The sequence below is a fragment of the Phocoena sinus genome, chromosome 10, assembly GCF_008692025.1.
Source record: "Phocoena sinus isolate mPhoSin1 chromosome 10, mPhoSin1.pri, whole genome shotgun sequence".
In the NCBI taxonomy this organism is placed as follows: domain Eukaryota; kingdom Metazoa; phylum Chordata; class Mammalia; order Artiodactyla; family Phocoenidae; genus Phocoena; species Phocoena sinus.
In genome coordinates, this window is record NC_045772.1 from 74,264,925 (window position 1) to 74,292,908 (window position 27,984).

Genomic DNA, 27,984 nt, shown 5'->3' on the forward strand with positions numbered 1-27,984 from the left:
CCTCAATGAAAGAAAAAAAATCCAACAAGTCTTTGGGAAGAATAATAAACACTAAAGAGTAAAAATTGTACTCTTGTTCCAGATTTGCTGATAACATATAGGTAAAGACTTGGTTTGTCCGTGACAGCAACATATCTGAACAAGGCATGAAAATTCCATTCTGGTAATTCATTTTATGATGTACATACCTGATTTCAACAGGCTAGATTGGAAATCAAAAAGTATAATTGAGCAACTAATCATCTTTTTGAGAAGATTAAAGAGTATCACCTAAATCAGTGTTTTATGAGATATTTAGATTGAGGCGCACTGTAAGAAATGCATTTTACATCACAATACAGAGAGTGCTGAGGACTTAAATAGACGCGTGCGCGCACGTGCGCGCGTGAAACAAAGGTTTACTTGAAAATATCCTTACTATGTGTACCTATATGGTGTTTTACATTTTATCTATTTCATTTTTAAATTTATTATTTATTTATTTTTGCGGTACGCGGGCCTCTCACTGTTGTGGCCTCTCCCGTTGTGGAGCACAGGCTCCGGACGCGCAGGCTCAGCGGCCATGGCTCACGGGCCCAGCCGCTCCGCGGCATGTGAGATCTTCCAGGACCGGGGGCACGAACCCGTGTTCCCTGCATCGGCAGGCGGACTCTCAACCACTGCGCCACCAGGGAAGCCCTATTTCATTTTTTTAAAAGAAGCTGATTACCATTGACCAAATTGGTTTCACAACTCCCTAATGGGTTGCTATTTCCCCTAATATGAAAAACAACTGGGTAGGTGATTTGAAATCTTATTTTTCACTGATCAATTGTTTTGGCATCATATTGGTGCAGTTTGGGTGTAATGGTCAAATTTGAATCACAGAGATTAAATCAAGTAATTCTGAATGAGAGGTACATAGAGGGGAAGAAATGAGAAGCCTGGGTTCGGATTCTGGCTTCCAACGCTTGCCTTCTGTGCACAGCTAACTGAGGGCTAGTTTCCTGTTGTGACTAAGAACACAGATTCTGCAGTCAGACTGCCTGGGTCTGAATTCTGGCTCACACAGACTGCATGAATGAACATGGGCTAGCTACTTAACTTCTTTGGGCCTCAGTTTCCTCATTTGTAAAATGGAAATAATATTACCCCTTTTTGACATATTGTGACGAGTTAACATAAGGTGAAGAGAGTAAGCACTCGATAGTAGCTATTATTATTGAACAATCCCATAAAAACGTAAGAATCAAGGTGTTTTCAAATCTGTGTCTATAATGTCACATGGATCAAAACTGACATAGGAGGCTTCCCTGGTGGCGCAGTGGTTGAGAGGCCGCCTGCCAATGTAGGGGACATGGGGTCGTGCCCCGGTCCGGGAAGATCCCACATGCCGCAGAGCGGCTGGGCACGTGAGCCATGGCAGCTGAGCCTGCGCGTCCGGAGCCTGTGCTCCGCAATGGGAGAGGCCACAACAGTGAGAGGCCCACACACCGCAAAAAAAAAAAAAAAAACTGACATAGGTAATAGCTAATGTTTATTGGTTTTTCTTTATTCAAAGATAGTTGATTTACAATGTATCAACTTCAGGTATACAACAAAGTGATTCATATATATAAATAAAAAAAAAATATATATATACACATACTTTTTCAGATTCTTTTCCCTTATAGGTTATTACAAAATATTGAGTAGAGTTCCCTGTGTTACACAGTAGGTCCTCGTTGGTTTTCTGTTTTATATATAGTAGTGTGTACATGCTAATCCCAAACTCCTAATTTATCCCTCCCGCCCCCACTTTTGTATACAAGCCACGTGCCTGGCACTGTGCAAAGCACTTTATATGCATATAATCTTTGCAACATTTTATCCCCATTTGATCTTCCACGAGTATAACAAAGAAAGCATTTTAATTCTCATTTTGTAGTTGAAGAAATGCAAGCTTGGAGAGATCAAGTAACAGAGTTGGTAAATGATAAGCTGGGGTTCTAGCTTGTCAAGTGTGTCTGACTCCAGAGCCTGAGCACCTCTGTCTCTTAGTCCCCTTTGGGTCTGTTTTCCCCCTAAAGCCACATGACTCACTCCCTCACTTCATGTCTCTGCTCATTTTCATTCTATCCGTCCCAGATAAAACAGTAATGCCCTCTCTCACCCCCATGTTTCCTATCTGCCACATCCTGCTTTGGTTAGCATTGTAGCACCCAATCCCAATTGGCACTTTATATTTACTTGTTTATTTCTGGATTGTTTATCTTCCACTGAAACAGAAGCTTCATTGGTCAGGAGCTGCTGTATCTCCCACCCACAGAGTGCTATTTGGGGGCACATCATGTATGTTCAATAAATATTCTTTGTTGAATGAATAAATGAATTAATTGAGGTAAATGAAACAGAAGTCACAGGAAACTTAATATTAAGAAAACTTTACTTACAAATGTCATTATTTTTAGATTTGTTCTGAATGTTTTCAGGTGTATCTCATCTTTGTAATGTTTGGAATGTTCTAGGAGCCATTGTTTCCCCTCGGAAGAATTGGGAAACCTCAGTCCATACGTTGGGCTTTTCCCGCTATTTAATTTCACTTGGTTCGTTGCAAATGTACCAAGAAAGTGAAGTTACTGTTTGCAGTTACTGTGCAGTTGAGAGAGAGGAAGAGGGCGTCAGAAGCCATCAGCTGCACTATCCTTTTACGCCACAAGATGGCGCTCCTATCATACAGACATTAGCTTGTATTTCCCGCTCCCCCCCCCTCCCCCCCAGCTTGTTTCGCTCACCCTGCCTGGTTTTTCTTTCTTTGTAATTTGTTTGTGTTTGTCTCTGCCTCTGTCTTTTCCTTGAAATTTTTGTTCTCCGTTTCTATTTCTCTTCTATCCTCTTTTTTTCCCTTCTATTTAGACCTTTATTTATTACCGGGGCAGTCTATTATATAAATCTCTTTATTGTTTAACATAAAAGGTGACTTTCATGTTTCTTGATCTTATCTTTAAAACCCACTGGATGCACCATAATATAGATTATATATTTATTCCTCTAAGGAAAACCAATACCTAATTAAGTTGCTTCTGAAGTCACTCATGTGACCGTTGACTGTTTTTTTTTTTCCCTTTGTTAGGTCAATTTTGTAAGTTTTTAAAGGAGTGTTAAGGCTTAATAATTATGAACTTGTCCCAAGTTCATACAGCTTCCAGGAAGAACCCGCTGACCTGAAGTCTACCCCACACTCCCTCTGCCTCACAGATGTCCTGCTCTTTGATTCCTTTAACCAATCCTAATATTCAAGAGAGAAGTTTAAAAAGTAGATTAATGAAAAAGACAGAAGGAGATGATTACTGACAACTGAGACAAAACCAAAACATGTAGGTCAGCTGCTGTGATATGCTCCACTTTGGTACTGTAATGTCCATCCACTGTTTGTTTTTTGTTTGTTTCTCTTTTCCAGCATCCCTTCCTTAGGGGAAATGTTCTTTACCACTTTTACATAATTATGGTAGGACCATCAGGACCCTCAATCCTGGGGCTTGGTCTCCTTCAATTTGAGAATGTGTAAGTGACTCAGACTGACTAATCAGACAAACTTTTCTGTGTGGGCTCTATGCCTCTTAAAATACTTTGTGTGTCGGTGGGGGGCATTAATATTAGCGTGATTGGGGTTTGTAAACAGTTCCACAAGTAACTGTTTTCTTGATTGAATTAATTGAATACAAAGAGGAAATAACATTCTTTTCTGCCTACTGCTGCCTTCTTTGATGTGTCTTTCTTCCCTGTCCCTTGATAACAGCTTGGAAAAAATCCCATAGCTGCCAAGTCACTTTAACAGAAAGAAACAGTCTGATTTCAGGTATTGAAAAATATAGTCTGGTCCAAGTCAAGACTTCAATCTTATATCCTAATCAGAGTTGTTTCCCTTTCCCCTCCATCAAGCTCAGACTTGCTCTGTGGTCCACGGTCATATGACGGGTAGAGGCACCCCACCCTTGATTCTGCTGCCTATCAGGTTCTCTTCTTTCTTCTCCAGTTGTTGGGTCCAGGACGAGCAGATGGGGAAGAGCAGGAGGGTGTCACACGCTTGGTGTCACACTGACCTTCCCAAGATGGCTCTATCAGAGACGCCCCCTGGGTTTTCAGATCCTTGACTTGAGCAATGCATGATACAATTGTCTCTGAAGTGGGTTCATCCATCTTGTTCTTTGTTCTCTGGGGTCCAGTCCCTGTCTCTGGACTTTTCAGCACCTTAATAATTGCTTCTCCCATCTTGCCCTTGTTCTCTCGGTTTCAAAATGTTTCAGGGTGGTCAGTGATTTTTGATAGCTATTTTTTTTCTTTTATTTGTTTTTTTATATAGCAGGTTCTTATTAGTCATCGGTTTTAAACACATCTGTGTATACATTTCAATCCCAATCACCCAATTCATCCCACCACCATCCCACCCCCCCCACGGCTTTCCCCCCTTGATGTCCATACATTTGTTTTCTACATCTGTGTCTCAAATTCTGCCCTGCAAACCGGTTCATCTGTACCATTTTTCTAGGTTCCACATACATGTGTTAATATACGATATTTGTTTTTCTCTTTCTGACTTACTTCACTCTGTATGACAGTCTCTAGATCCATCCACCTCTCAACAAATGACCCAATTTCGTTCCTTTTTATGGTTGAGTAATATTCCATTGTATATATGTACCACATCTTCTTTATCCATTCGTCTGTTGATGGGCATTTGGGCTGCTTCCATGACCTGGCTATTGTAAATAGTGCTGCAATGAATATTGGGGTGCATGTGTCTTTTTGAATTATGGTTTTCTCTTGGTATATGCCCAGTAGTGGGATTGCTGGATCATATGGTAATTCTATTTTTAGTTTTTTAAGGAATCTCCATACTGTTCTCCATAGTGGCTGTATCAATCTATATTCCCACCAACAGTGCAAGAGGGTTCCCTTTTCTCTGCACCCTCTCCAGCATTTGTTGTTTGTAGATTTTCTGTTGATGCCCATTCTAACTGCTGTGAGGTGATACCTCATTGTAGATTTGATTTGCATTTCTCTAATAGTTAGTGATGTTGAGCAGCTGTTCATGTGCTTCTTGGCCATCTGTATGTCTTCCTTGGGGAAATGTCTACTTAGGTCTTCTGCCCATTTTTGGATTGGGTTGTTTGTTTCTTTAATATTGAGCTACATGAGCTGTTTATATATTTTGGAGATTAATCCTTTGTCTGATGATTCATTTGCAAATATTTTCTCCCATTCTGAGGGTTGTCTTTTCGTCTTGTTTATGGTTTCCTTTGCTGTGCAAAAGCTTTTAAGTTTCATTAGGTCCCATTTGTTTATTTTTGTTTTTATTTCCATTACTCTGGGAGATGGATCAAAAAAGATCTTGCTGTGATTTCTGTCAAAGAGTGTTCTTCCTATGTTTTCCTCTAAGAGTTTTATAGTGTCCAGTCTTAAATTTAGATCTGGAATCCATTTTGAGTTTATTTTTGTGTATGGTGTTAGGAAGTGTCCTAATTTCATTCTTTTACATGTAGCTGTCCAGTTTTCCCAGCACCACTTATTGAAGAGACTGTCTTTTCTCCATTGTATATCCTTGCCTCCTTTGTCATAGATTAGCTGACCATAGGTGCCTGGGTTTATCTGTGGGCTTTCTATCTTGTTCCATTGATCTGTGTTTCTGTTTTTGTGGCAGTACCAAATTGTCTGATTACTGTAGCTTTGTAGTATAGTTTGAAGTCAGGGAGTCTGATTCCTCCCGCTCCATTTTTTTCCCCTCAAGACTGCTTTAGCTATTCGGGGTCTTTTGTGTCTCCATACAAATTTTAAGATTTTTTGTTATAGTTCCGTATAAAATGCCATTGGTAACTTGATAGAGATTGCATTGAATCTGTAGATTGATTTGGATAGTATAGTCATTTTCACAATATTGATTCTTCCAATCCAAGAACATGGTATATCTCTCCATCTGTTGGTATCATCTTTAATTTCTTTCATCAGTGTCTTATAGTTTTCTACATACAGGTCTTTTGTCTCCCCAGGTAGGTTTATACCTAGGTATTTTATTCATTTTGTTGCAGTGGTAAATGGGAGTGTTTCCTTAATTTGTCTTTCAGATTTTTCATTAGTGGATAGCTATTTAAAAAATCTTTTTTTATTGAGGTAGAGTTGATTTACAACGTTGTGCCAATCACTGCTGCACAGCAAAGTGACGTAAAATCTTTTGGCTTAAAGTGTGTCCTTATCATTTTCAAATCTCCACCTCCCTTTATGCTATTTTAACCTAATTTAAAATGACTTGTCTTTTGGAATGAACAGACTTGGTAGGTTTTAATGAATGATGTAACTTTTTTGTTTGTTTCCATATTACACAACTGATCACATCACTGTGCTATTTTATAGTTGACTCTATAAACACTACTTTTGTGAGGTTTTTGTGGGTTTCTGTTTTGTGTTCTGTCAGATCTTGACATCAAGATCAGTGATTTTTCAGCCTGTGTATAGCCGTATAATCCCATTATACCATGATTTAATTACACAGACTGTTTTAACTGTGGGTGAAATTATTATGATTTTCATTATTATACCAAAAATCTGACAAAGAGTCATTTTCCTATAGCAGCTAGGTTGGGTTCTGTTCCACTACCAGAGTCATAAAAGACCCTCTAGTCCAACTAGACACTTTGGACTTGCATTGTGTTCAAGTTTTCTTTTATTTTTAATTTAGTTATTTTTAAATTTATGGCTGCATTGCGTCTTCATTGCTGTGCGCAGGCTTTCTCTAGTTGTGGTGAGCGGGGGCTACTCTTCGTTGGGGTGCGCGGGCTTCTAGTTGCAGTGGCTTCTCTTGTTGTGGAGCATGGGCTCTAGGAGTGTGGGCTTCAGTAGTTGTGGCATGCAGGTTCAGTAATTGTGGCTTGCAGGCTGAGTTGCTCCACGGCATGTGGGATCTTCCTGGACAAGGGATCGAACCCGTGTCCCCTGCATTGGCTGGCAGATTCTTAACCACTGTGCCACCAGGGAAGTCCCACATTGTGTTCAAGTTTAATTACTGGGTTTAAATTGTCTTTTTTAAAGACTGGGCCTATGGTAAAATATCAATAACATGATTGGGTAAACAGGGAACTATCTAATCATCTGATTGTTACTTTAAGAGTTTGGTAATTGTTTCCACTAAAATGACTGATTTTCGACAGGTTATTTTAGAGTCAGCCTGACTCGGCCCGTGTGACCCTTCTAACTCCAGGACTCTAACTGCTCTCCTAAAGGGATGCCAGTAATGCCTTGGGCACACCACCTGCCCCAGCATCAGCTGCTGTTCAAATGGCTCTGTGCTCCCAGACGCTGCACCAGGTAAATTACCAGCTTCGTGTTCACAAGGTGCTGCTCTCTACAAGCCAATACCAGCAGCTGGAGGCTTGTACAGATGCTGCTGCAAAATGTTGGAAATCCCACATAAAAGTGGCACTTTCCTTTTTTTCATTTTTTAATGCATGTGTATAAACCTCTAACAGTCTACTACCTCTTAGGGTTTGAAACCCTAAAGACAAACAATATTTCTTTGCCCAATTTACCATGCCTTATAAACTTAGTGGGGAGGGAGACCCAGGAATTAAAGATAACATATGAAGTTACATACAATGTCATGTAACAGTGAATTGCAGGATTCACTGGAATTGCTCGGAACACGGGATGTTGTGCATTCCAAACTCTGCTAAACCAGGAGGCTTAGAGAGACTGTACTGGAATTCAGGGGTGCAAGATCCATGATTATACCATAAAGATAAGACAACTCTTGACTTGGGAACTACTTAGCAGTCTGGTTCGCTCCATTCAGTTCAAAGCAATTCAATTCCATTCTGTTTCATTCAATTCAATTTAGTGGATCCATTTTCATGGGTGTTTATGGCCCACTGTTTCTGTGCCGGGCACTGAGGGGGACGCAAAGAAATGTAGAGCTAGGAAAACCTTTGCTGGTGCTGGTACCACTCCAAATCTACCCTCCCTTCTTCTCCACCCTGCTCTGCACCCTGGAAACCTGGTTTAGATGGACCACATCACTGTACTTCCTTGTCCTGTGGCTTTGGATTTTTTCAGGCAATGGAAGACACCAACAGGAGATGGGGGTGGAGAGGAGGGAGAAGTTCAGGTATTCATTCTCTGACTCCCTGCTGAATTGCAGGTTCATATCAGCTTTTCTTATGCTCAGGTATCCTTCTCTGTGCAGCCCTATCTCTGAGTAGATCCTGACCGAGGCTCCCTTCTGTTCCCCTTTGTGCCTTGGGGTGGTAAGTGCTTCCTTAGGTACATGTCTTAGGATGCTGTTCCACCCTTGCTGCTTTCCTTAGGCTGTGCCCACAGTTTGGAAAAAATACACCTTTTATTCAGTTCTTTTTGATTATTCAGCTTGTGTCCTGCAGAGAACCATGGCAGATACCCTTAAGCAGCCTTCAATCCAAGTTTAGGAATTCGTTTATAGTGAAATCCTCATTATGTATTTATTATTCTGGGTTAAGTGACTAGGTGCTAGGTCTTGAGGATATAAACCCATGTAAATATGGCAGATGCAATTCTAACTCTCAGCGGAACCATGGCCTATGAGAGAGCACAGAAATTAAATCAGTGATTGCAAAATAGTATAATGAGTGTATGACAGGTGATGGAAGGGTCCATGGGGCCCTTGCCCTGTCTCAGGAGGGGGACCTCCCTGAGGGATTGTAATAGATTAGACTGCAATCTGAAGAATGGGCAGACACTGATTAGGTGAAGGGGGAGGCAGATGTGATAGGACTGGGCATGGCGGAGCGTATGTTGGAAAAAGGGAACACGTGTGTGGAGACCTAATGTGGAGAGTACGGCTAGTTGGAGATAGGTAAACATTCAGTGCAGCTAAGATGGGAGAGGAAGTGGAGGACCAAATGAAGGTAGACACTAAGGAGAAACCAGATGCCATTTCACAGCCCCGTGAGTAGCTTTAGAGCTTACCCTCAGGGTGCAGGAAATCACTGAAAGGTTTTTAAGCAATTGGGTGTGGGTTTTAGAAGGAGTCCTTGGGCTGCAGGGTGGAGAATGAGTTGGAGGAGAGTGGGAGGCAGGGAGCTGGAAGGCGAGAGCTCATGGGGACAGGAATGAAGAGAAACTGAGGTGTCCAGAGGCATTTAGTTGCCTCCTCTGTATTCTAATTCTTTCTCCACTCCCCATGACGGGTAAGCCCCGGAGACCTCTATCCTGAATGGCTTAGTTGCTCGGATAGAAGCCTCAGAAACAAAAGGCTCTGGCAACATCAGAGTGGCGGAGAGGAGAAAGAGTGCAGAAGAAGTGGCTGTACAGGCGGATCTTGCAAACCAGGGAGTCATGTGAAGAGGGCTCTGCGGGTTCCACCAATGGAGCCTCCTGGGCTCCTTGCCCCTCAGAAAGGAAAATCTGCGTCCATAAGAAGGAGAGCAGGGGGTATCCCAGGAGCCACCACGTCCTTCCCCACCTCAACCTAGAAAGAGCAAGTGCAGACCACGACCCCCTCTCCATCTGAGGGCTTCTAAGCTGGGGCATTGCCTGGGATTGGAGCTGGAGAGAGCCCCAAAGCAGAGAACAGACTCTGTTTTAAAATGAAAAGACTGAGTTTCCAAATCACTGAAAGAATCCAGAAATTATGGACTCTGCCTAGGGTATCAACATGGGAGGGAAAAGGGAGATTTGACAAAATAAGAATGAAATGATTTCTTATTTCTGCCCCATTGAGTTTAAAATTCTCAGTAAACACACACATGAATACATACAAACTTAAATGTGCAAAATTTAAAAAATCATTTATGTGTATGTATATATATATACATGTGTGTATGTATAGCAATATATGTGTTTATATGTATGTACATACACACACATTGTCCTGTAGATACTCACTGTAAAAATTTGGAAAATATAGACATGTAAACATGTTTACATGTATACATGTAAACAAAGAAGATGAAAATCATCCTATCACCTAATAACTGCCTTGCGTTTTATCATATAAATGTAATGTATTTTTGAAACACTTCCCCACTGAGACAAGTTATAATGACATTTTTAAGGTGTTTGTTACATATTATTAAAGTGTTTGCTACAGAATTACTCAGTGCATTCAGTGTTGTAATAGTATTGATACAACTAAAGAACTTTTGTCAATGTGGTATGTGAAAATAGAAACTCATAGTTTATTTAATTTGTATTTCTTTCATTATTAGAGAAGCTGTATTTTTAAATTAGATGTATTCTTCCCCTATCTATTACTTCTGTGATTTGACTGTACAACTATTGAGTATATTTTTATATTGAAGTGTTGATTAATATTTTTATTTCAGAAGAAATATGTATATACTAAAACTATTTATCTTGCATAATGTATTTTGGAAATATTCTTCCTGTTTGTCTTTGGATTCAATTCATAGTACTTTTTGTGCTACAGATATTTTTAATAGGTATGCAGTCAAATATATCAATAATGTCTTTTAAGATGCTTCCTTTGTTTAGCTTAGAAAGGTTTTCCCCACCCTGAGATCAGAAAAATCTTGCCTATATTTTATTCTACTTGGTTATTGCTTCATTTTAAAACATTGAACTCTTTAATCTACCTTGAATTTATGTTGATATATGTTCAGTGGCAGAAATTTACCCCTCCCTCCCATAGTTAAACCGTTTATTATCAAGTAATGTTTATTAAAAGTGTTTTCTGATTTAAGTCCATTAAGGGTATGTTTCTTCCCTCATTGCAGAGGATGGATATGATGTGGGGTAAAGAACATAGACTTGGCATTCCAAACCATCTGGTGTTGCATCATCTTGTTTTTCTAATTTGTTAGCTGAGACACAAGACAATTTACTTGAAATTCTCATTTACTTCATAGTGTTAAATAAGCCTAATAGTATCCCAGATGGCTATGAAGAGGATTCAGTGAGATAAGGGGTCTATAATACTTCATTAGTAAGTGTTAAAGCATTTGATTTTATGCTTTTGTGTGTTGTTTACTTAAAAGCATTCTGGGCTGGAGCCAGAAAATCTGAGGACATTTACAATGCCATTCTTTTTCTAAGCACCTCATTTCACTTTTTTTCTTGTTCAATAGCTATTTATGTCACAGAGTTGGAGAGCTGTTTGTTTTATTTTAGTCTCAGTTGAGACTGATTCTCTCTTTCTCTATCCCTCTCCACACACACACACACACACACACACACACACACACACATACACGCACGTGTATATATGAATGCATACTTATATATATGCACATGCTGTGTGTGTGTGTGTGTGTGTGTGTGTGTGTGTGTGTGTGTGTGTGTGTAGAGAGAGAGAGAGAGAGTACTTTAAAGCCTGGGAAGTGCCACACAAATATAATGTACATTTACAAAGATTTCCTTGAAGATTGGAAGCATAGACCATCTTTAGAGACCAGTTACATCCTTGAGTTGGCTTTATTAAACTGAGAAAAAACTGAACCTATTATGCAGCTGCTTGGTTTCAAGTATCAGAAAATGACTCTGGTTAACTGATGCAAAGAATGAATTTATTGGAAGGATGTGGAATTACTCATGGAACAGAAGGGAGGCTGATGAACAGGACAACAGCATGCGTCTGTGTGTGCTGGGGGCAGTAGAAGGTGGATAAGTGGACTCTTTAGAGGAGGAACTGATAATGTGTCTTCCCCTAAACAGTCCTCTTCCTCAAGAAAAAAATCTGTGTTCAGTTTTTCTAATCATCCTGCTGAAGAGTAAAATTTGGGGGAGGGAGGGTATGTGGTCCCAGCTTATGTCATGTGCTCACCCATTGGTTAGCGGTGGGCAGGGTGATTCGTTGCCAGTTGCCAGTCTGTGTCTAGAGAGGGTAGATGGAACTCCTTAAAAGCCTATTGAGGTGACATTCGTATAAGAAGAAGGATATGATTATTGGGTAGCCTACATACAATAAATGTCACAAAGCATTCTCAGGCCTGTTTTCCTGCTCCTAGTTTAGGCTGGCCCAACAGAGAGAAGCAATCCGGAAAGGAGGCCTAGAATAGAAGCCAAAAAGCTCTTAACCTAGCTTATCTAATGAAGTTCCAGCCCTAGGATGTAGCCAGCATTGCCCTTGACCCTGACTCAACAACACACTGCCTCTTCAAGAAGGTAGAGTATAGGTAGAGGGATCTGTGATGCTGATGCTGTGAGGCCCATGAGGTCCGAGCTGAAGGAAGTTTGGATATTGGGATACTGTAGCCTAGGATCATGGCTGCAAGCAAGTGTCAAATTCCCCACAGCTGAGAAATGGCAGAGAGGGTACACAGTTGATTGCTGTCTTAGTCTTAAGACTCAAGATATTTCTGCTTTAGCATAATTAAATCTCCTTAAGTCTGTTTCTGAAGAGAAGAAAAGAAATGGAAACAGGAATTCATAAGGCTGCACCTTTCCCCCATGCGTATTCCCCCGGGAAGGTGATCCATTAGAAACAGAGGCAGACATGCCAAGAGCAATAAAGGGGCAGGCTCTGTGGGCTAAGCAGACTGTAGTTAAAGGCTTTCCCTGAGAATCCTGCTCATTCATTAATGCTAGCCTTGGAAGTGGGCCAAGCCGTGTGGTTTCACCACAGCAAGGGGCAAGATCCTAATGATTAAACGCTCTTTGTTGCCTTGCATTTCACTTTTTCTGGTAATGCACTTTGAAGAATGGAAAATTGAGTCTTCAGTACTTGGTTGTTTGTTGAAGCTAAATCTAGAGGTAATTGAAGCCAGTTGAAAGCTGAGGGGAACAGCCAAGGTAAAACTTCGAGCACAGAGGAGGCTGGAGGACTCAAGTTTGGTGCCTCAGTGTGTCATGCTATCGCCTTCTGTGCCATTTCTCCCTCTTTCTTGTGTTGGAAACTGTAGTGAAACTCGTGTTTGGAGAATCAGGTTATTCATTGGAGAATAAATTCCTTTCAGCATTCTCTTTGGATAAATACTTTTGTGTGTACAGAAGACATAGGACCAGAGTAATATGAAATGGTTTCTCAATGGACAGTCAAGTGTCATCATTCTTTGCTTAAAAATCTTAAGCAACTAGAGTATGCTTTTTACTTTTTCTGGATAGCTGACCAGACCTTAATTTAATTAAATTTGCATTTCTATTTGATCTCCAGGAGCACATGAGAGTCATCTTGAGGAGATAAAATGCTTCTGTTTGATGTTGTCCAAGTAGATCAATAATCTGAGTATATGCAACACTTGGACTAGTGCTTGGCACTGAGTAGGTGATCTAAAAATATTAACTAAATGAATGAATAAGTTATGTTATGTTTCTTTTCTTAAACAACCCATAAACACAGAGGAAAAATTCATTCAAACAATGGTGTGGCTGAATAAGTCATTAAAATCTTTTAGTCTGGTCACCTTGTTAAAACAACGTCTGATCTTCAGACTGTTTGGTTGTGTATGGAAGAGAGTGTGTGTATTTGTATGTGAGAGATTATTGCTTATTTAGACCAAAGAGCCAGCCAGCAAGCGGTCTAGTTCCTACACCAATACCTACTGCAAGAAAAATGTCCGCACTTTCAACTTCTTTAGGTTGGCTTTGGCACTTGATTCAACTTGATTTCTGGCTAGGAGGGGAAGGAAGACTCTTTGGCAATGGCAGGACATTTCAGAGGAAAATTTAGGCTTCTCTATTTTGCTCTTCATTCAATAGCTACATTTTGGATGTTCATAACACACAAACCAATATATTCGACATCCCAGCCAGGAACCTACAGTAGATGTAGTTACCATTCAATACACACATACCTAGTTTTATTGTGTTTCACAGATATTGCGGTTTTTTACAAATTAAGTGTTTGTGGCAACCCTGAGTTGTCAGATGATGGTTAACATTCTTTAGCAATAAATTGTTTTTAATTAAGGTACATACATTCTTTTTTTAGACACAATGCTATTGCACACTTAACAGACTACTATAGTGGAAACGTAACTTTTATATGCACTGGGAAACCAAAAAATTCATGTGACTTGCTTTATTGTAATATTCGCTTTATTGTGGTGGTCTGGAACCAAACTTGAAATATCTCTGTAGTGTGCCTATATATTCTTCGTAGACAGCTTTATTGAGATGTAATTTACATACCATACAATTCACCCGTTTTAAGTGTATAATTCAATGGTTTTTAGTGTGCTTACAGAGTTACGCAGCCATCATCACAATAGAATTTTGGAATATTTTCATTACCCCCAAAAGAAACCTCGCACCAGATTATACCTCATCTCCCCGCCACTAGTTCTTGGCAACCACTAATCTATAGATACTTCCAATCTCTGTAGACTTGCCTATTCTGGATATTCCATACAAATGGAATCACACATGTACATACTGACACATATAAAATAGATAACCAACAAGGACCTACTGTATAGCACAGGGAACTATACTCAATATTTTGTAATGAGCTATAAGGGAAAAAATATGAAAAAGGATATATATAAAACCTTTATATATATAACTGAATCACTGTGCTGTACACCTGAAACTAACATGACATTGTAAATCAGCTCTTTTTCAGTTAAAAGAAAATGGAATCATACAATACGTGGTCTTTTGTGTCTGGTTTCTTTCACTTAGCATATAGTTTTTGAGGTCCATCCATGTTATAGAATGTATTAGTACTTATTTCTTTTTATTGCTGAATAGTATTTGATAGTGTTCATTCATCAGTTGATGGACATTTGGGCTGTTTTCACATTTTGGATATTATGACTCAAGCTCCTACAGACATTTGTGTACATGTTTTTGTGTGGACATATGTTTTCATTTTGGAGGGAGTATTTACCTAGCAGTAGAGTTGCTGGATCACATAGCAATCCTATAGTTAACTTTTTGAGGAACTGCCAAACTGTTTTCCATAGTGATTGCATCATTTTACGTTTACATTGACCATGTCTTTATTTGAAGAAAAAATGAGAATCCGTTACAAGGCTTAAAGGATTTCTGTACTCACCGAAGACTTATTACGTTTATAAAATGTTTAGCACAGTGTCTGTCACATCAGATTTAATCCTCACAGTAATCCTATAAAAGTGGTATTGTTATAAAGTTCATTTAAATATAAGAATGCTGAGCAGTGGAGTTCAGCGACTTGCCCAAGGCCACACAGAATGTGGGATTCTTAATATTTGTCTATCTGGCTCCAAAACTAAGCTTTTAACAACTGTACTATAAAGGCTTTTCCCCTCTTTTAGCTCTGGAGGTACAAATTAGCATCACACTAATCACATGCTGGGTGAACAGGATAAACCTGTTTGGGGGGATATACTTTCTGGAGCCATGGGCCACCCTCGTGATGTAGGATGAGAGGCAGAGTCTACCCACAGATTGATCATCATACTGTAGTGATTGATGGGCTCAAGATATTAGAAAGAGGAAATTTCTGTCTGATCCATTATGCAGGCCCTAAATCTAAGAAAACAAATGGGAAAATAAAATGTCTTCTTACCTTACACAATCCAGGGAGTGCTTACCAAGCATTATGCTGAGTGATCACATCGGTTACCCTCAGTCCTTTAATCTCCACAGCAACAGTCTAAAACAGGCACTGGATTTGTCCCCATTCTACAGATTGGGAAATACTGGCTTAGAGAAAGTAAATCCCTTTGCCCTTGTTGCACAGCTAGCAGGAATGACAGAACTGGAATTTAAGCATATGCAACTTGGCTCCAATGCCTGGGCTTGTAAGCACAATGCCATGAAATCCTTTCAGAAGCAGCCACCACTGTGAAATTTACTCTGATATGAGGCTTCACTGTAAAAACTTGGTCTGTGGTTACTTTGAAAATAGAGGTTTTTAAATCTATGTCCAGTAAATGTAATTTTAGTTTTCAACTTCAAAGTAGTATATGAATAGAATTATAGCTTTTTATTCTTGACAGATGTCACCATTTGATGGTAAACTTTTAGGGAGAAATGTTGTGTTCCAAAAGCTGCAAGGGCATTAAATCTTTGGGTCAAAAGCCAAAAACCTTTTTCTCTCAGTAGGGTGTTTTATTGTGGAATTCCTGGATAACCCACAGCAAGGATTATCTAGAAAGTGAGATAATCTAGAGACAGCATCATACAAGCCAAAATAACAGCCCATAGGTTGTCTTGCCAGCAAAGGCTGGCATCCTGGGGGACAGCTCAATTCTGCTACTGGGATAACTGGTAGAAGATATCCTTTGAGGCTGATCTCAGAACTTGGTTTTAGGGTTGCATGCAGAGTTGGAAGCGTCCTGGGAAGTTGTCAGGATCAGGGACTGGGGGTGGGGGGGCAGGTTCTGATCAGACACACACTCTAAAGGGTGTTATTATAAAGCCCATTTAAAGATAAGAACGTTGAGCAGTGGAGAAGTTCAGTGACTTGCCCAAGGTCACACAGAACAAGCTGTTTGATCCTTCTGGGTCATGTTTTGTCTATCGAATAATAGGACTCACTTCATAGAGTTGTTTTGAGGATGAAGTGATTTGAAACATTGCATAGGGGCAATACTGAGCTCTTGGCTGGCTTTGTGATTACCAGTGTTTAGAAGCATGGACTCTGGAGACAGACAGACCTGGATTGGAATCATGCCTTTGGTACTTACTTTTTGTCTAGAGAAGACTGGAGACACAAATATTTGTGCTTCCATTCCATAGGACAGAATTATGCGCAGGAGGTGGCTGCCCAGCCAGGGTCTACATTCCCCATTTCTCCCTGGAGTTAAGAGTGACCACGTGTCTAAATTCTAGACTACAGAAAATTAGCAGAAGGGATGTGCACCACTTTCAGGTCTGGCCCACTAAATCTCCCATGTACCTGTCTAAATCCTCTTTCTCCTCCCTATTTTATTAAAATATACATGTTGACAGAGCTTCTGGCAACCTGTGTCTCTGCCTTCCTGTTTGCCTACTCAGTATTATTATGTAAGCAAGAGTGAAACTTCTCTTGTGTTTGTGACATTACACAACTTCGAGTTTATTTGTTAGAGCAGTTACACTTGATATGTAACTTGGTTACACTTAAAGTTGGAGGAAGTTATCAAGAGGATGTGACTGCTGGTTGACCAGAGAGCTGGACCCGGGCAATCGGAGGCTCCTCACTCACTTCTCTGTCCTTGAAATATACATTCCACCCATAGTTCCCATAACTGGAGCCATTTCAAGGACTGAGCCTTGAGAGAATTTAGGTATCGGGACTATCTGCCTGGTATATGTGACTGAAACTGGTTAAGGCCTCTCTCTGCATATATATATATATATATATATATATAAACTTTTAAGATTTTGGAAGGCGGGTGCTGAGATCTACGCATCTTGTAGCCACCCAAGGTGAGCCTTGTGTGTAGATTCCCTTGATTATTACACCTGCCACCTACCAATCTGGAGGGCTCTGTCTCTTTCTTTGGTCTCCCTTTGTCCTCCATATATTGGGTCACTTTCAGATTTTACCCAAGAAGTTCCCGAGGTTGTGAACCAGCAATTGAATTCCTTCAGCCAGGAGACAAGAAATGGGTCTTGGGATAGATGTACCCACAGGGGAAATCCCGAGTTGGCCATCAACCTCTATGTGGAGAGGGGTGGCCAGTATGTCAGATGTTTGTGGACCACTGAGCAGGTATTGGGATGTCCCAAAAATGTTGGCTGGTTTGATGTGCTTGTTTGAGGAACTTCAAGAAGTTCTTTGCAGGAAGGCAAAGAAGGGAAATGCCTGGCTGGGCAGTGGGCTGACCTCCACTGTGGGCAGTTCTGTGGCCACTGATGCCCAACTAGAGGCTGAAGATCCTGTGAGAAGGTTGGAAGAAAAGCTGTGGTTGGAGAAGGATCTGCAGTGTCCAGTGCTCTGCTAGCTTTGGGCTGGCAGACAAGGTGGAGGAACAGGCTGATAAGTCAGAGACCTTGGTGTGCCATTTTGCAAAGCTAGGAGGGCGAAAGCTGCTCGGATTAAGGTCTGAGCCCTTGTGACACAGCCTGATTGGGATGCCAGGAGGTGGAATTCCTGGGAAAGTGAGAACAAACAGGAAGATGCTGTGCTGGCCCCATGCCATCTGATTTCTAACACAAAGGAAAGCAAAAGCACAGCAACAACCATGCCAGCCAACAGGGCAGTCCCTAATTCAGGAAGTGTTCATGATGAGAGAATATACTCCTGCTGAGCTTATTGGCTTAGCTGCCAAGTTCCAGCAAAAGGCCAGGGAAAGTATCCAGGCATGGTTAGTGCAGTTATGGGATATACTTGATATGTGACCTCGGGCAATTATTTATCTTTTCTGAACTTCAATCTGTAAATAGAGGGTAACTATACTTGTTTTGCAATTTTGTTGTAAGGATTAAATGAGATCAAATATAGAATTTTCAGCATGGTAAGGTTATTATTATTACTATTATTATCTGTATCCAAATTACATCCAAGAGCTGAAGAGTTAGAAGCCACTTAACAGTCCATTTACATGGCTGCTGTAAAAATTCTTTTTCTCTCAATTGTGTGCTGGTCCAGAGCTCTGAAGGAACAATGGAGGGAAAGTGTAACTATCCCTGTTATCATTGTTACCCAGATTGAGATCCTTTCTGCCTAGAATCTAAATTCTATGAGGGTTGGGATTGGGTCTTGTCTCTCTTCCACAGCAGCTAGCTGAGTTTCTGGTATACAGCAGGTGATTAACAAATGTTTCTTTGGCTTTTTTTATTTTCTAGTATTTATTATTTACTGTGTTCCCACCACCATACATGTGTTCCATTTTCTTGCATTATCTTCAAACATAGCATCTCATGTGAACCTCACAGCAATGCTGTAAAGTGAGCTGTATTGTTTTCCTAGTACAGAGCTAAAGTAATAAGGCATTGAGCAGTTAAGTTACATGTGGGTCACATAGCAATGATGGAAGAATTAGGATATGATTCTAGGTGATCTGGCTTCAGAGTCACTCTTCTGCCTCTTGTAGATAAATAATGTAATATTTAGCTTATTGAGTACATATCATGTAAACGCTAAACTCCCTACATGTGTAAACTCATTTCATACTCATTGCAAGAACTGTACATTAGGTGAAACTGGGTTATTAAAAAATGCAAAAGGATGCCTTAGTGTGTGTGGTCTTTGGAAAAATACCCACATCAGAGGAAAAAATCTACCCATGAAAATTGGATAATCACATGGAGAAGAAAACTGGCTGTGCATCCTGTTACGAGAACTCTTAAATTCTCATTCATTCCTTCATCATTGAATGAGCACCTACTGTGTGTCAGGCGCTGAACTAGATGCTGAAGATACAACAAGGAAGAAGTCAGTCCCTGCCCTGAAGGTCTTTTCTTTCTAGTGGGAGAGGGACACATATACACCTAGTGAACCTAAGGAATATCCAAGCCAGAGCCAGCCGAATTCCTTATGCCAGAACAGGTGGAGTTAACATGGCCAGTTTGCACCATCAGAAGCAGCCTAGTAGGAGGTAACCACTGTGCTTATACATAAAATGGATGATTTATGAGTGTTTTTTTTGTTGTTGGGGGCAGGGAAGCAAGAAAAACAAATGTGATTTACAAGTATTTGTTGGGTTCACTTATTTTAACATTTCCCATATGCTCAGAAGACAGCATACATGGAATATATTTTCTTGGTTACATACTGAAGGCTCTGGCAGGTTTTCCTATTTACTCCTTGTTATGATGTCTGCTAATATTTGTTATACGTTTGTGCAAAAACTGACAACAACAAAACACATACACACAAGGATGACAACTCAAGTGGTTTCTAATCCACATTTTTCTGGGAGTATATTTGCTATAAGGAAGTAAATTAATTCTGTAGGATTAAAAATTACAGACCACTAAGGTATGTAGCACTGCTAATAAGATCTTTGATTTTTAGAGCACTTCGGAGCCCCTCAAGGCTTGCTGTGTACTTGTTCATCTCCTGCCCCATATAATGATTTTGGGAAGTTTGCAAAGCAAATAAAATTATGTTCATTTTCAAGGAAACAAAATCTCAGAGAAGCTAAATTACTTGTCTCAGATCAGATTAATAGTAAGTTGCAGAATCATGATTTGAACCAAAATCTATCTATACAACTTTGTTCCAATGCTGCAGTTATATTGATTTGAATTATGGCCAGAAACCAGTGTTTTAATAATTGTCATATATTTTTGTATCAAAAATTTTATGATTTAAAAAAAATTCCTCCTAGACAAATGATGCTTTGGGTATTTAAACAGATCCTGCAAGGGCATTAAAAGTTTTTTTCCTGCTTCCTACCCATCTATCAATTTAAAAACTGATGCTTTCCTTAGTCTTTTATGGAAATTATGTAAAAAGATTTTCTGGGTGAGTTTACCCAGTTTGCCCAGCTCTTGGCAAGGATTAGGTGTTTCAGACCCATCTACACCTCAGCAGCCCAGCAGTTTGACTGAAACAAACATGGGCAGCTCAGGGTAGGTCCTTCTGTTCTCCACCATGGCAGCCATGATTGTACCTTGCTGACAGCTACCCTGTGGATCTTGTTAGTGGGGGTCTGTGCATGTTCATTGCTTGGCAAGGCACAAGAACAATCTTTCTAATCTTGGCATTGAGTTCTCCAGGAGAGCTGCATGAATATTTATAAGCCATCTACCCAATTTCCTAAGAGGGTAAATATCATGTTAAGTTTTCTTAGCGCACGGGTGCGTGCACACATACACACACACACACACACACACACCACATGCGCTACTAAAGAGGGGCAGAAGGGAACTTCAGGAAGTGATGGATGTGTTTATGGCCTTAATGCTTTCGCGGGTATATATTTATCCCCAAACTCGTCATGTTGTGTAAATTAAATACATACAGATCTTTACATGTCAATCGTACCTCTCAATAAAGTGGTTTTTAAAAATTAAAAAAAAAGAAATACGTGGGCTTCCCTGGTGGCGCAGTGGTTGAGAGTCCGCCTGCTGATGCAGGGGACACGGGTTCGTGCCCGGGTCTGGGAGGATCCCACATGACGCGGAGCGCTTGGGCCTGTGAGCCATGGCCGCTGAGCCTGCGCGTCCGGAGCCTGTGCTCTGCAACGGGAGAGGCCACAACAGTGAGAGGCCCGCGTACAGCAAAAAAAAAAAAAAAAAAAAAAAGAAATACGTGCACTCTTGGCAATTCTTTTTCATTTTCAAAGAAGGAAGGCCACTGCAGTGTCTTCCATCTGTCTTCTTTCTATCTGTAGCCTGGAGCCCCAACTTCTTACCCTTGGACGTTATTAACTATTTCCTGATAGTTTTCCCTGTCTCTGGTCCCTTTCTTCTCTGATCCATTTGCCACATTACAACTGGAGTTATTTTTCTCTCTGGAATCCTAGAACTGATTATATAATTCTCCTACCTAAAAACCTTGGAATGTTTAGTATATCCAAATCAAGATAAAGTCCAAATTTAAGGAATTCAGGCTCCCAGGACACCCCAGTAATTGACCTTAAATGACCTTTCTGGGTTCATCACCACCACGTCACCTACAGCACTCTGCATTCTAACCACTGTAGCTTTCCTGCCTCTCCTCTATCAAAGCCAACATTCTCACATCACAAATTTTTTCTTGTGTAGTTTCCCAGCCAAGTATGCATTTGGTCACCCTCTCTCCCTATAAAAATGTCTTCACTCATTTAAAGTCCAGTTTAACTACTTCCTATTGTCAGTTGCTTACCCTGATTATCGTTTAGAATTACATGTCTATACGATAAGTTGTTACTTGTTCAGATGTTTAACATAAGTTCTTTGTTGCTTTATCAGGTAGCTAACTTGTGTCTATGTCATCCACTAGATTATGAGGGCTGGCTTCCATGGACATGTGTTGCACAGTACTCCGTGTTTAGAAGGACCTCACACTTAGTTGAATGTTATGTTATCACCATCTTGAAAATCTTAAGAATTTTCCAACAAGTGGTCCTGCATTTTCATTTTGCACCGAGTTCTGCAAATATTGTAAGTGGTGCTGTCCATACGGAGAAGGGCTATTTCAGATTCATCTTTATCTGTACCAGTACTATGCCTTTCTCCTAGTTGCTGCCTATTTTAAAATGCTTGTTGGAAAAACCATGAAAATGAGTAGTCAAGTAACTTGCTTAATTAAAACATGTCAAAGCAGAAAATAGGCTTTGAACCCATCTGAGAAGGCTGGCTATCAAGGGAAATAAGATAGCCCAAGGTCTAGTCTCTATGGCATTACGTTCCAAGGATTTTCCAAAAACCACATTTACTACTTATTAGGGAGCAACATATTTCTACCAGAAGCAAATAATAGGCTTCAAGATGAAGCTACCTCTGGGACTGCCCAGTGAAGCTCTGAGGCATGGGATTGGAGTCACTTGTAAAGATGGGAGGCAATGAATTTCCTTCCAAAAGCTCACATGATGTGAGAGATTCTTGGCAACTAGCCCACACATTTGGTTTCCTAAAGAATCATCTTTTGATTGTTTCTAGACCAAGTTGCTTCAGGGAGATGGAAGAGAATTATTCCTAGAAAGGATTGCCTCTGAGTGAGAATGAGTATGAAGTATAGGAAGCAGGAGGTAGAAATCTGTAAAAAGAACAACGTTTTATTTCTAAACAGCGTAAACATTCCTCTCAGTCATGTCTAAATTACTACCCCCAAGATGAACACAAGGATTTCACTTTACCTTTCAGAGTGTTTGAAATTTAATGTTCTTGCTTTCAAGAAAAGGGAATTATTTTTTAAAAGCAATTGCTAATAATTCCGGGTGGTTCTTTAAGAGACTATAAAGATGGTGATTTTTTTCAAAAAAGGGAAAAAACTAGACTGTTTGGAGGGATACAGAGATTTTGTGTTGCGGTCTGGGGGAAGGAGGCACCATTCAGGAGAGCGAATGGGATCCTGTGATACAGTGGTGGGAAGCAACAATAGACAATATGTAAATCAATGAATGTGACTATTTTCTAATAAAGCTTTATTTACAAAAACTGATGGCAGCCTGGATTTGGCCCTTGGGATGTAATTTGCTGACTCCTGCTCTAGAACAACTGACAATGATACACTGGGAGAAGCTGTACAGAAGTGCTTCTTTCAATACTGTTCATAAGAACAAGGATCTCAAATGGCCACATCACCAGTAGAATGGTTACATATGTTGTTTTATATTCAATCGGTGGAATGCTAGATAGCAGTGAAAAGAAGTGATCTCCAGCCACATACATCAATGTGAACTAATTCTAGACACAGTGTGGAACAAGTGCAATAAGGCACACATAACATTATTCTACAGTTCAGAGCAGGTAAGCCGACTATAAGTGTATTTAGGGATACATACAGGGGTGAGGAAGGGAAGGGAATGATTAAGAGAGGCTTGGAGTTACCACCACGGAGGAAGGGAATATAAGAATGGGTCAAGTTCTAGGATCTTCAAGAGTACTGGTCAGATGTATACACTGATGTGTATAAAATTGATGACTAATAAGAACCTGCTGTATAACAAAATAAATAAAATTAAATAAAAAATTTAAAAAAGAAGGTGGACTTTCTTCTAGTCTTAGGTAGAGTCAAACCTTTTCAAATCTCATGTTTCAGACTCTTCTGATAGAGGATGATAAGCTATCCTTTACACACAGGTAGTTCAAGTGCAGTCATATAGTACAGAATAGTTAATACATAAAGTCTGAATTCAGAATCAGAGACTGAAGTGTGATCATTCCTTCATCACTCAATCTATCTCCTAAATCAGTGATTTAAACCCTTATATACAGGTTTCCATGGTGGCGCAGTGGTTAACAATCTGTCTGCGGAGACCGGGAATACGGGTTCGAGTCCTGGTCCACGAAGATCCCACATGCCGCGGAGCAACTAAGTCCGTGCGCCGCAACTACTGGGCTTGTGCTCTACAGCCCGCGAGCCACGACTACTGACTGCCCTCCCCCCCAAAAGAAAGAGTATTGGTCAGTTCCATTTCTTAAGCTGGTAGGTTTAACAGAAATTTATTTATTTCCTTTAAGAAGCAGGGCTCTTCCTCCTCCCCTTCCACCTCCCGGGCTATGGCGGGCGAAGGGCTGAGCGCTGCTGTATTTTGTACCACGAGGAGACCCCTTCTCCCGCGGAGGTTGCGCGCGGCGGCGGCGGCCACCATAGCGGTGGTGGCGACGGGGACAGTGGAGCGCTGACAGCAGGCCTGACCGCCCACCTGCCCCACCCTGTCGCCAGGGGCGGGGAAGAAGCACACACCTTTAAAAACGCATTTTTGGGTAAATATATAGTTTAAGATAAAGTAGGGCTAAGTACACTCATCCCTTGGCTGGCGGGGGATTGGTTTCAGGACCCTTAACAGGTACCAAAATCCGAGGATGCTCAAGTCCCTTATATGCAATGACACAGTACAGAAGGTGCTCTTTATCTGCTGGTTCTGCAACCGTGGATACGGGACGCTGACTGTAACTTTTTGAAGGCGTTTTAACTAGGAAGTCGCAGAACTGGGATTTGAACTTTGGTCTCTTTGGCTCCAAAGCTCAAAATCGTTCTACTCACTCCTCATGTTCCTGGGTTTAAGCCAGTATTATTTTATTGTAGTCCTTGGACTTAATCACTTCTCTATATCTACCGAGATACTACAAAACAGATTTGTACAGTCTCCATTTCTACCCGAATCAGTGAAGCCTGTCAAGTTAATTGGTTGTGACACTCAGCTTCCAGAATGTGTAATTATCAGCTGTATTGAGTGGGAAGCTCAGATGACAGTTAATAGTACATGTAGACGGAAATCTGTGTGTTGCAGTAACTGAAGAACGAGCCAAGAACGTAACATTAATCAAAAGGTCCATATAGTGTACCAGAAAGTTTCTATGTGGAAATGCAAGCCAGAGTGTTTCTATATCTATAAACATTCCTAATTATAATTCAGTTAATCTCTGTGCATATTGTTCTCCTTTGAACCGCAGGTATGGAAGACCAGTATATCCAACTGGGCACAGATGGAAAAATATCCCTATCCCAGCTTCACAATGAAACCAGTTTTTGTGCTTGACACCTGCAGCAGCTGATAGGTGAATGTGGCTGATCAGTCAGCTAAGCAACTTTTCAAATATGAGCAGCCAAAGCTCTGGAAATAGCATCAGGCACTTGATAATGTGTCAGGAGTTCTTGTACCACAGGCAGTGGGTGGAATTTTGCAGCCAGACAACTTGAGTTTGTGTTCTGCTTTTGCCACTTGAAAGATACATGCTCTTGAGCAAATGACTTCACCTGAGTCTGTATTCTCAGTGGTAAAAATTTGTAAAATAGCTCATAGTTTCAATCTTGGCTGCTCATTAGAAGTTTTTTTAAAAACCACCAATACAATGAATGGTTTCATCTGCCCTGGACCAATGATCAGTTTGGGGAGAAGAGGAGAGTCCTGGGTATTGGCATTTTTGGAAAGCTCAATAAATTTTATAAAGTGGATCAGAACTTCTGCCTTATGGTTGGCTGTGTGACTCCTGCCCTGGAAGAGAGGACCTTACAAAAGTGTCTGTGTTGTTTCTCGCCTTTATGATGGGAAAGTGACATCCAGAGACGTGAAGTGACTCAGCCAGTGTCCAAGCCAGTTAAGTAGCAGAGCCAACTCTAGACCAAAGGTCTCCTAACCTGTAGCCTTATTATACTCATTAGAGAGACACTGGATCTTCAAGCTAAAAACACCAATGAAATAGTATATCTCCTCACTTTCAAAAATGTCTGGTTTGGGTGATAAATTATATGTTACTTATATGTTAAAAAATGCATTATAGGCAAACAAGTAAAACATACTAAGTGCTTGTGTTTGTGCATATGTGTGTGTGTGTATTTGGGAAGTACTAGCAGTGAGAAATAGGACTTGAGAAGTTTTGAAGAGAACTGGTGTATATTAATCAGTTTGGGCTGCCATAACAAAGTACCATAGATTGTGTAACTTAAATAACAAATATTTATTTCTAACAGTTCTGGAGGCCGGGAAGTCCAAGATCAAGGTGCAAACAGGTAGTTTCATTCTGAGGCCTCTTCTCTTGGTTTGTAGACGGTCATTGTCTTTCTCTGTGCTCATATGACCTCTTTATTTGTGGGACTGTGGAGAGGGAGAGAAAGCAAGCTTTCTGGTGTCTCTTATAAGGGTAGTAATCCCATCGTGGTTGCCTCACCCTCATGACCTCATCTAATTAGGTACTAATTCCATCTTGGAGGTCCCACCTCATGACCTCATGCAACCCTAATTAACCACCCAAAGGCCCCATCTGCAAATACCATTATGTTGGGAGTTAGGGCTTCAATATATGAGTTTTGCGGGGGTCAAAAGCATTCAGTCCATAACAAATAGTATGTAAATCTCCTTATTTTCAGAGTGGTTTGCTAGACCAAAAATTATGTCTATTATCCTGGTCCATGGAATATTATAAAAAATCCTATGTTAGCGATTCTCAGTCTTGGATGTAAATTAGAATAACCTGGGAGCTTTTATGTAGTATTAATCCACAACACCTCTTCTCCCAATAACTGAATCAGAATCTTGGAAGAGGGTTGGGGACCAGGGTTGAGGGTTACAGCCGAGGTTGGGAACCACTGATCTCTGGGCAGCTGGGCCCTGGAGTAGAAGGAGGTAGTCAGTGACAAGAAGGAAGTGAGACTCATATGCCATAAATGTCTGAATAGAAGGGGAGAAGTTTCTCCAAAATCATCCCTCCTAAAAGAGGAAGGATTATGTTCCAGTCCTTACAAAGTTTCTCATGTTATTGGGCACTCTCTCATTTGCTGTGTTTTGTGCGATGTTGATTTTACATCTGTCTTAATGCTATGCAAATTCAGTGGCTTGGGATTGCTTTATATTTAGACATATATGATTTATATTAACACCAGACCTTCCTTTCTTTTCACCACACTCCTTAACTGACACATTAGCAGATTATGTACCAGTCCACAGACTTTCAGGACCTTGAGCAAGTTACTTCTCCTCCCTGGGCTTCAGTTCTTTTCCTCTCAAAAAAATGAGGGCATTGAGCAAGACTAGGGAATTGATAAAATTATAGAAGCCCCCGATCATAATAGCTTTAACTGTACCCTTTTATCTCTTCCACACACATGCCTTAGGCACACCATTTATATCATTTTATTTTTTCTTTATGTTTGCCATTGTCCACTGTGGAAGATTGTATTTTATTCAGAATACTTGCTGCCCCTCCTTGGGGGCAATTATACTTTCTCACCCTACTGAACTCAGGAGTGGATATGAGACCTTGATTTAGCCAATGAAAGGTGGGCAGAAGTGACATGCATCATTTCTGAACAGAAACTTTTAAGAGCCAGCTTGTGTTTTTGCAGCATCTCTTTTTTTCTTTGCCAGGAAATCATCAATAACCCAGATAGGAAAAGTGACATATAATTTATTGTCCAAACCAGGCATTTTTGAAAGTGAGAAGATGAACTCTTGAGAGTGAAAAGATAAGCTATTAATAATTACTCTGGGACATAGACATAAGCTAGGACTGTGTTGGATAAACTGGAATGTGGAGTCCAGATTAGACGCTGCTTTGTCAGCTTGGTTTCTGGAGAGAAGATGGCAGGGAGCAGGGCCAGAGCTGGCCCATAATGGACACACATGAGAGAGAAATCACCCTCTGTAAGTCACTAGGATTTTGGGGTCCATTGTTACTACAGCACAGCTAAGCCAACTGGTAACAGAAGTTTAATCAATACAGCTGATTGATGCAGAAAACTCATTGAAAAGTGGCCTTCTGTTGGCCTGAGTAACTGGGTCATTCAAGTGACTGCTGAACACTAAAGATATGTTCAGAGGTTTCTGGAGTTACTGGCAGCTTCTTCCAATTTAAAACAAGGAAAGCTATCCCCTACTGTCTAAATGGGCCTTGTTATTATGTCCTGGACAGACCAAATTTGAGAGTACCTGCATCACCCAAAATATCATTCCCAGGGATTTCTTTTGTAAACATTGATGTTGATTCATTTGACCAGTTTACTCTGGCCAAAGCTGATAGAATCATGGTAGAGACTGAAGTGTGAGCAATCTTCAGGCTGGCCAGCAGCCTACTTCGTGGCATTGTGTAAATGCT